Genomic DNA, 6,715 nt, shown 5'->3' with positions numbered 1-6,715 from the left:
AGAGTGTTCTTCGGTGTAACATGCTGTTTGCTTCAAACACGCGTATTCTGTGTGACTTTAGTCACTGTGGCAATGAAGATATTGCATATCATAGAATCATAGAATGGTTTAGGTTTGGCAGGGGCCTTAAAGCCCACCCAGTCCCACCCCGTGCCATGGGCAGGGACCCAGGTTCCGCTAGACCAGGCTGCTCCAAGCCTCATCCAGCCTGGCCTTGAAGACATCCAGGGATGGGGCATCCACAACATCTCTGGGCAACCTGTCCCAGTGCCTCACCACCCTCTCTGTGAAGAACTTTTTCCTGATATCTAAACCTCCCCACTTTCCATTTAAATCCATTACCCCTTGTCCTGTCAAATGATATGGGCTAATCTGAAGAAAGTGCTTGGGTTCTTCTGAAGTTGTTTTGGTGTGTTGAATCCTCTGCTTCTGCAGCTTTATCATCCATGTTGCTTGTGCAAAATAGAACAAAACTAGTCTACGTATAATAATACGCTCTGTGACTGGTACTCCCGATTCAAGTATAGTTATCTTTTCCCTTGTCCCAAAAATCACACATTTTAGAACTTTTTGTTAAAAAAATCTTCTTGCAGTTACCTCACCTAGATGACTGACAGTCTGAAAAGGATCTTCATCCTTTGTACTGTGTGTGGCTATTGAGGTGGCTATTAAAAAAAAAAAAAAAAAAAGTCAAAGCCTTCGTTGGCATAGGATAGTCTAGGCTTGTCTTATTTTCCACATTGCTGTGAATCCAAAAACTTGGGATAATTGCTTGTTAACCCATGGTACAGTCTGTGAAGAGATATTACTTACTTGCCTCCATGTGCATGAGGTGGAATGTTTCTAAGGAATCCTGTGAGAATCTGGCATTATTTTAAGCACCCATGTAACTTCTACCATGGCTTAAGGTATGGATCGGGAAGTTCTGTGGAGCTTACGCTTTTTAGAGAACAGCATTAATAGATTTATAACTTTTTTTTCAGTCTTTTTTGCAGTGTAACTGAAAAACTGTCATTCTCTCTCAGAAGGTGTCTCAGATTCTGCTGATTTCTTAGGAGTGGTGTTGGAGACATCTTTAGCAGATACCCTGTCTGGCCGGTGCTCTCGGGAATAAACTGCTGGAGTATAGCTGTGGTGGTCTCTGTCCTGTAACCTTTGGTAGGCAGGAGAGATTGGAACCTTGCCTCAGGGCAGGGGGAATATGTATGGAAAACATGTTTAAGGCAGGCGCCCTGCTTGAGACTTTTGTAGTGTGGAGCTTGGGAGTTTTAATTATCAAATTTAAGACTGTTATTTTGTCAAAGTGTGGAGAGGCTCCTTAATGTAGTAACAACATTCGTGCTCTGGCTTTGACTGTGTTCTTGAATAAAAAGAAGGTCAAAATCATTTTTTAAAGTGCCTTGAGGATTTTGGGTCAATAGATGTCTTTTTTTTGAATTGTTATCTAAAATTTGAAGGCAAATTAACTTCTGCTAGCAGTTGCAGCACTTTCACCTGAAAGCTTTTGTTTGTGTTACTTTCTTCTATCACATACATCCTGGTTTCATCCATGGACTTGTGGATGTCTTGTTTCCACGCACAGCTTGACGAGAACTGTCAAAACCTGAGTTGTCTTTCGATAGCCACAGTGTTATTTCTTCTAGACTACGTGCTTAATTCCTTATTCCACCAGAAAAGCAGACCAGTAATTTTTCCCTGTGAGGGAAGCTGGTGTTGCTGGGTGAGATTGTAACACAGAATGTGCATCCGTGAGCTTCTTCTCGTGACCTGAAGTTCTTTCACGTCAGGGTCCTTAAGTGGAAGGAGCACATGCTCCACGTTGGATGTCTGTACACTGTTGAGTATTTCTGGGGGTACAAACCATATATTCCTTCTGACATGGGGAAAAAAAAAGACAGGATACTAAGAAATGAAGTTTATATAGCTGCAGCATGATAGAAACTACATTTGTTTGCTAGGTATAAACCAAAAGCTGTCTGTCTAGTTTTAGTTTTTCTGTGAAATTTACCTAATTAAACACATGTAAAGATTTTTGCAGGCAAAACCAATCCCATGTTTTTGAAGATAAATACCCAAGCTCTGAGAGAGTCTCTGCATGATCTTTCAGTTCTTTAAAATTTCCTACCCTACTTTTTTCTAGCTTTTAATACTGTGGTGAAAATCATCAGATAAACAAACTGAACAATTGGCCAGAAAATAGATGGTCTTGGTGTGTCACTATGAGGTGACTCCGTTAAATAACGTCACACTCTATATTCTTGTACACTCAGCGCATATACCCATCTAATCTGCTGCTGTTTGATGGCTTTTTGCCACCAGCCTGCTGCCCTGGCAGCTTTGCAGAACTCTCCTGCTAACTCTTGTCTTCTCTTCCTGAGGAAGGAATGAATCCCAGTATATTAGGACATTTCTCTGTTTTCCACAGGTTTAGGACTTTTAAAAGGTGTGCAGAATATCCTTCTGTTAAACTGCATTTTTTAGGAGGTTAAAGTTAACGTTAAAAAAAGAAATCTGTTGTCAGTAGGACTAAAGATAGATAATTCTTTAAATAGCTAATAGGCAAATTAACTGCAGCACTACAGAAATATTGCAGAGCTTTGGGATGCTGCTGCTCCCGCACATGCAAGAAGAATAAACCACAGGCGCTCGCCATGTATTCCCTTCCGTGACAGGTTGACTGCTTCCGTCTGAGATAATACTGAGATGGCATTGGTGAGATTACTGCTGAAAAATATCTATTTTTGAAGCTTAGACTTTTGAAAGTGAAGTCATTAAATCGTGAGGGAATCAGAAAAAAAGACCCTCAAGAATTATCCTTTTGTCTACAAATCTTGTGTTCTTGAGGGGCTAAGGAATCTCAATGCAGTTTAAGAAACAGCATGAGGACTGACAGTGCTGTACAATGAGAAGGGATTTCTGACCTCAAAGGTGTTGGAAAGTGCAAATATTAAAAAACAAACAAACAAACAAAACCCAGTATGTTCAGTGAGTGTTGGTCAAGATGAAATTACAGACCACATCCGTTTTTAGCTGAGAAATTTAAAACTAAAATTGTGTTTAAGAATCACAAACTTGGAATTGGCTGCTGCATTTCATTAGATTTCCACTGGTATGCGGTGTTTAAGAATTGGTGAGCTCAGTGCAGAAGTCACTGGTTGCAGTTCTCTGCTCCTGTGGGTTTAAAATGTTGACAGTTTTCAGCTTTGTGAGGTGAGATGAGATGATTCCTCAGGTTTGTGAGATGATGGATTTTTTGTGGGTATGTCTCTCCCAGCATCTCGTTCAAGGGTAAGTCACATGAAAATGTTGGCAGAAAGGAAAACAGTAATGCAAGACGCTTAATAAAAGAAATTAAATTATTGCCTTTGAGTGTACAAAGTCCTAAGTGAGAACAGACCAGAACATAAGCAGAATGAACAAATGTACACCAAGTTATTTTTGTGTATTGATTAAATCACTTAAATATATGTATATATATACCACCTCTCCAATTTTTAATTCCCCTTAAAATGTAGGAGCCGGTTAATTTTTTTTAATAGCAAAAAATCAAAAGGAAGCTGATAATTTATGTTCTCAAGTAATTTTCCAAAGCTAGTTTAAGAAAACTGTGTGTAGAAAATATCTTTATTGCTGCCTGCTGAGTTACAACAGAAGAGCAAATCACAACTTAATTATTTAGAGAATTCCCATTTTATATCAGCCCTGCAAAAATAACTCTGTTGCTGTTCAGTAGGTTTCCCTACGAATGCTTTCTTCTGTCCTGTACGTCCCCAAATCCTTTATCCAGGGAACTATGCGAGTGTGTTTGAATATTTGAAATTACCTCAGTATGTTTTAAAGTCAGTATTATAGCTTGGTAATCAGTGATAAATATCTAATTTAGAGATAACTCAGATTTTTTTCATGTCTAAGCATATGATTTTTAAGTAAAAGTTGTTTCTGCTTGCTTAGGAGGTGATGGGATTGTAGACTAAATGTGATTAATGTTCCTTGCAGATGTTGCTTTATATGCTTAGGCTTTCAGAAGTAAAGCAGTCTAGACTGTCTGTCTGCATTCTCCTGCAGCTTTGATCTTGATTAAAACTGGTTGTATTACATTTATCATCTTCCTTTCTTGAATGCCAGAAAGTATCTTAACTGGTTTTTGTATGTATATATGTTTATAGAGAAAGACACAAAGTATCTTCCTGGAGTACTGTAAACATTGCACATTTGGGTATGTTCAGCAAGTAGCAAGAATCAGTATTTTGTATCTTGACTTAGAACTGTCATTTGGCTTATTTCAGACAGTGGATGTTACTCAAAATGTTAGTTAAATTGCGAGGGATTGAACCAGGTTAGCATTTTCGAGAGTTTTCCCCTGCTGTTGGGTTCGCGTCTGAAGTCAGGTGGTGGCGGCGTTGATCTTTGCACTGCAGTCATCCGTGGGTCTGTCCGTGATCTGTTCCCATCTCTTCCATTCTGCTACACCAAGCTTTGGCTTCCTGACCACCACCCTTGAAACTCGGGGTGACTGGACCGGGCTGCTTCGTGCTGTGACAAAGCGTTGGACACAGCGGTGACGCGCAGAGACCTGGACAGGCTAAAACTTCACGGGGACTGGTGGGTGCCGACTGTGTGGAAGAGCAAAAGGTCTTAAAGCACAGAGTTTCTCAATCTCTGTTTTGGTGTTGAACCTCTCACTGATTTGGGAGATGTTGCTTCCTCATTTGTGCACACCAAATCCAACTGGAATGTTTTTTTCAAGGTTTGGAATAATCAGATTTTCTAAATCTGCTTATTTGCTTATTTATCGATAAGTAAATACATAATAAGCAAATATATAATAATTTCTAATAAGCATTTGCTTATTTATCAATAGAAGTTTATATAGAACTGATTTGAGAACTTGATCTATTTTGTGGGGAAGTGCTAAGTTAAGGGAATTGTTTCAATCCTACTAAACTCTCCGATGGTCAGTCAGTAAAACATTTGGGGTAGTTCCATTAAATATTAACGCAGATGGGGTTTATTTTACAACTTTTGTTGCTGCCACGGAGTGCTTCGTGTAAGTCTTGGTTGGAGTTGTTTATGAAATGTTTGTAGCTGTTAGACCCACAGTGGTGTCTTAATTCCAAGTTTGGGAACAGGGCTCCATGTACTCATCAGGTATACAAAGTGGGTGGAGAAGTAACTAGATAATAAGTTGAATAGTATTTTGCTGTCATAAATCCATTCTTGGAGGCAGTGAGTTGTGTGTTGCTCTGTACTTGGCCATTACCTAGTCTTTTTCCCCTCCTTAGCTATGCAATGCTAAAAGTGTTTTGGTTTCACTGTGTCTTGGCAGTGACGTGTGATTCATTGTTTTATTTTATTTTCTAATAATTATTTTAAGTTTTGTAACAAAATGTAAGATTTTTTTTTTGTTAGAGCATGGTTATTATGGAGATCAGTAATCTTGCCTGAACGTTGACATAGCGATCAGAGGAAAATTAATTAAAATAAATTATTTGAATACAAATCTCTCACAGCAAATCTGGATTCCCCCTATTTTAAAAACATTACCCAGTACATAATTGATGTACTGGCTGAACCGGAGTTGCCATTCTATATGTAGATACTTCAGTAGCTGAGAGCTGAGTAGGACTGTCTTATACAGACCTGGGCTTCCTGAGAGTAATTTCTTAATAAAATTCTGGTAAATTATCTTAATACTTTGAATTAGCATATTGAAAAGTTAACCCTAAAACTTTTATACAGCATTTTAGAACAAATGGATTTTTAAAGCTTTCTTGCAAAGCTAATGAAGCAAAACTGGCTCAACACTTTAAGGCAATTTTTTCATTGCTTTGCATGCTATAAACTTCTTTTATTAGTTCAGGGTTACTGTACTGTGTCAGTGTCGTGGTTTGACTTCGGCCAGCAAAATACCACGAAGCCACTCTCCATCTCCCGCTCTCACATCTCCTCCCCTCCAGTGGAGGAGGAGAATCAGAGCAAAAAGACAAGGAAGGTTGTCAGATTGAGATAAGAACTATTTACGAATGGAATATAAATGAATAACATATATGAGAATATATGCAAATACTATTAATAATAAGTAATTAAAATAATAGAAAATAAAACAATTGCTCACCACCTGCTGACTGACACACAGCCGGGTCCTGAGCAGCGAGAGTCGGGTACCTAGGTACTGCAAACCAAAAGATCTTTGTAATCTTCTTCCATCCTTCAGTCAGTACCCAGATCATTTTTGTTGAAGATGAGTATTGTGGTTGTCAGAGTTGAGCTGCAGCTGAGGTTTTGTGAAGCTGAACCGTCTGCGTTGTTGTGTTTGGAGCTTGAGACAGATAGAGTTGGCTTAGGAGCTTGAAAGCAAGGAGAGTATGTGCTTGCCATACCTACAGTGTTCTCGTCTATAAAAATACAGGGTTTTTGAAGCAGTGTCAATGGGATTTTTTTTACATAATCTTCAGATTTACAGTCTGATACGGTGAACAAAATAAGGCAGCCTGAGAGGGCACAAATACAAAATCTGTTCCAAGCGACAACCAATTTAGGTAGGGGTGGAGAGGTAGTTTAGCTGCATTTTTTAATATAATCACTACTGATTTCGGAACATAAAGACAAATTTTAAAATTCTTTCAGTGTAGAGAAGGTTTGGATTTTTATTTAAATAAGACTGGACAGTAGAAATGGAGATCAACAGATACAGCAAAGTTTGAGGTTATGCAGG

This window comes from Eurypyga helias, unplaced genomic scaffold (assembly GCF_000690775.1).
Source record: "Eurypyga helias isolate BGI_N326 unplaced genomic scaffold, ASM69077v1 scaffold5032, whole genome shotgun sequence".
In the NCBI taxonomy this organism is placed as follows: domain Eukaryota; kingdom Metazoa; phylum Chordata; class Aves; order Eurypygiformes; family Eurypygidae; genus Eurypyga; species Eurypyga helias.
Note: the sequence above shows the minus strand (reverse complement) of the source record.